Genomic DNA, 3873 nt, shown 5'->3' with positions numbered 1-3873 from the left:
GCTCGTATTGGCTCTCAGAAATAAATAAGTGACTCTCAAAAGAAAAGCACATTTAAAGTTTTATGAGTGTGATGGTAGAAGACAGGCTTCCAACTGGCTCCCAAGCTTGGTTTTTATCCGAATGCCCACTTGAGGGAGAAGCCAAGTTTAGTTAGTAGAAAAAGGAGCAAGGGAACTAACATGAGGGGGAATCAGCAAATATATAAACAGAAAGGTGCCCTGATAGTTTAAGACAATATACAATTTTTACTTGTGATATGGGCAGAGGTTTAAAAATATCAGCCATCAGTGTGGCCCAGGGTAAAGGAAATGGGCACAGAAGCTGGGGTAGGGGATGGGAGAGCGTGCCATCCGATTTCCATGGAAGGACAGACGTACTCACTGCCCAGCTGCTAGGACAGTTGGCTGCTGGCAAAAAGCTCACAACCTAATCCCTCCCTGAGCTGTGTTCCCTAGGACTTCTCACAGCCATGACTGGTCCACACAGGGACACAAAAGCCCGAGCCCTTTGCCTGGATTCAGGACAGCTGGAGGCACTGCCCAGTTCTAGAACTACCTGTGAGGTCGTTCATCACACCTCTCTCCAGTCTTGCTTCTCCCACTGCCTCCCCGACAGTTGTCCTCGTGAGAGCCCTTCCAGTAAAATCTCCATCCGTGTCTGTTTCCATCTAAGGCAACTGCCTAGGGAAAATGCACATGTTTCCCCTTGTCAAGCTTACTTGACTTGATTAATACTTGCCCTTATGAGATCTTATTTTGGTTCTATATGTATAAAGTGTTTTCCACCAGGAATCAAATTAATGTGCACCCTATTTTCTTAGTTTTAGTAATTCATACTTCTATATGCAGCTCTAGAATTTTCAACAGGTTTATCTGTGTAGTGGGATCTAATGAAATCTCCCACGGTTGACCACCAGCTCTCATTATCAAATAAGCCACTTTAGTCTTCCGAGGTTTGAATGATACGTGATCTGGTTTCTCAAATAAGAAATCTGAACATCTTCAGTTGGGAGCTTTCCCATTTTAGGAGGTCAGTGAAGACAAGACCATCGCTAGCCATATACAGGCAGCAGGGGGCTCTAGTGCATAAGAAATGGGCCTCTGCCTATGGGCTAAATTCCCCCAATAAATAGTTTGCTTTCTCTGAACAGAATGAACACTAGACTCTCCCCAGCTCGTGGCTGGGGCCCACGGAGGAGAGGCTTCTGTCTGCTACCGACGGTGTAGACAGCCTCAAGTCTGGGGGAGAAGGATTTGAACTCCACCCCGCAGCATCCCCACACAGGATAGTCTGTCTTAAATAGGCATTTCCTGTGCTGGAGGGCTCAGACCAAAGCTCCAGAAACGTTTCTATGAGCGTTCCAGACACCCGAAATCTGATCATCCACCTGCTCAAGGGTGCCCTTACGTAAACGATTGTACTTGACCTTAAAAAGTGCAAAGTACCTAATGATATTCTTTGATGACATTTTCTCAGCAGTGACCCAGTCACTGTTTTGTAATAATTCAAGGCTTAGCAGAAGGACCCTACCTGCCCCCAGCTCTCTCTTGTCCCAGCCTCTGTGCTGACATCACCACAGATGGATTCTGCTGGCTCCCAAGTGCGCTTTATTTGGTGACTATGCTCTATAGGAAGAACAGCAGGGCCCCTCAGCAGACTAGTGCTGGGCCCTGATAGTCAGTCGATAGCCAGAGATGACTTTTCTTCCATCACAGTTTTGTGGAGGTGTGGCCATGGCTATGGCAGTGAGAACAGGGTCAGAACATGGCGGCTTCTTCTTCTTCTTCTTTAATGATCAGTTAGCCACTGTATAGTACATAATTAGTCCTTGATGTAGTGTTCAATGATTCATTAGTTAAGTATAACACCCAGTGCTCGTCACAGCACGTGCCCTCCTCAATACCCATCATCCTGTCACCTGCTCTCTTCATCCTCCTCCCCTCTGAAAGTTGCAGATTATTTCTCAGGGTCCATAGTCTCTCATGGTTCATCTTCTTCTCTGATTTCTCCCCCTTTGGATTTCCCACCTCTCCCCTATGGTCCTCTGTGCTATTGCTTATGTTCCACATATGAGTGAAACGATATGATAATTGTCTTTCTCTGTTTGACTTACTTCACTTAGTGTAATCCCCTCTAGTTCCGTCCATGTCGATACAAATGGTGGGTATTCATCCTTTCTGATGACGGAGTAATATTCCATTTTATGTATGGACCATATCCATTTGTCTGTTGGGTGTCTCGGCTCCTTCCACAGTCTGGCTATTGTGGACATTGCTGCTCTGGACACTGGGGGGCACGTGCCCCTTCTTTTCACCATATCTATATCTTTGGGGTAAATACTGACAAATGCAATTGCTGGATCATAGGGTAGATCTTTTCTTAACTTCTTGAGGAACCTCCATGCTATTCTCCAGGGTGGCTATATCAGCTTGCATTCCCACCAACAGTGCAAGAGTGTTCCCCTTTCTCCACATCTTCACCAACACTTGTTGTTTCCTGTTTATCCAATGGAAAAAAGCTAGTGTCTTCAATAAGTTGCTGGGAAAATTGGGTGGCTACATACAGAAGAATGAAACCGGACCACTCCTTTACACCATACACAAATATAAACTCAAAGTGGATGAAATACCTCAGTGTGAGATAGAAATCCATCAGAACCCTACAGAAGAACATGGGCAGTTACCTATGAAGAGACATTGGCTACAGGAACTTTTTCAAGACACGTCTCCAAGGGAAGTGAAACAAAAGCAAAAATGAACTTTTTGGAACTTCATCAAGATCAAAAGCTTCTGCACAGCAAAGGAAACAGTCAACAAGACTAAAAGGCAGCCCACGGAATGGGAGAAGATATTTGCAAATGACACTACAGACAAAGGGCCAATATCCAAGATCTATAAAGAACTTCTCAAACTCAACACTAAAAACAAATAATGCAGTCAAAAAATGGGCAGAAGACATGAAAAGACACCTCAAAAAAGACATGCAAATGGCTAACACACACATGAAAAAAATGTTCAACATCACATCATAGCCATCAGAGAAATACAAATCAAAACCACAATGAGATACCACCTCACTCCAGTTAGAATGGCAAAAATCAACAAAGCAGAACGTGGCTTCTAATTCCATCTTGGCCCTTGGCAGACTCAGGCTCCAGCTGCAGGGAAACTCCTCCATCTCTGAACATCATCTCATAGCATAAGCCGAGCCCTTGTTTCCTCGGAGGTTCTAAATCTGGATTCTATGAGATGATGGTATGAACACCACTGAACAACACTGAAATTCTGTGGTGCAGTTGGCTCTTGCCTTTCTAAGTGGGAGAATGGGGTCAAGGTGCTGTCTACAGGCTCTGTCTCTTTCAGAACAGGCAGGGCTCCCAGGACCCCATGCACAGGGCTCACCCAGCTGCCTGTTGCTCATGCAGATTCCCTGCCCCCTGCCCAGCCTGGCCAAGCCAGCGCTGCTGGTATGGGCCCTGTGCCCTGCACATAATTGACCCCTGGGGGATTCTGATGCTCAGTAAAATGTGAGACTGCTGCCCACAGGATAGAGCTCTTTCTCTCTCTGGCTCAGCTCACCAGCCTTGCAGAATCAGGCCTCTACCCAGCACACCACCCTGGGTACACTTTTTCCAACAACATGCACACTGCAACCCCCCACCCCATACACTGGAACCTGGCCATCCCCAGCTGCCTGGACTCTGGAGAATGCACCTGAATGATTCATACAGTGATTTTGCTCATGTTGGTTCCTTCTTCACGCCAACCCACCTCTCCTGGAAACATAAGATCAGCTGCTTGTGCTTCATGTTTAATTTGAGCTGTTCCTGAAGCCTCTCTGGAAATAGTAGCCCTCAGAATACATTGACTCCC

Source organism: Lutra lutra, chromosome 7, assembly GCF_902655055.1.
Source record: "Lutra lutra chromosome 7, mLutLut1.2, whole genome shotgun sequence".
NCBI classification, from domain to species: domain Eukaryota; kingdom Metazoa; phylum Chordata; class Mammalia; order Carnivora; family Mustelidae; genus Lutra; species Lutra lutra.
Note: the sequence above shows the minus strand (reverse complement) of the source record.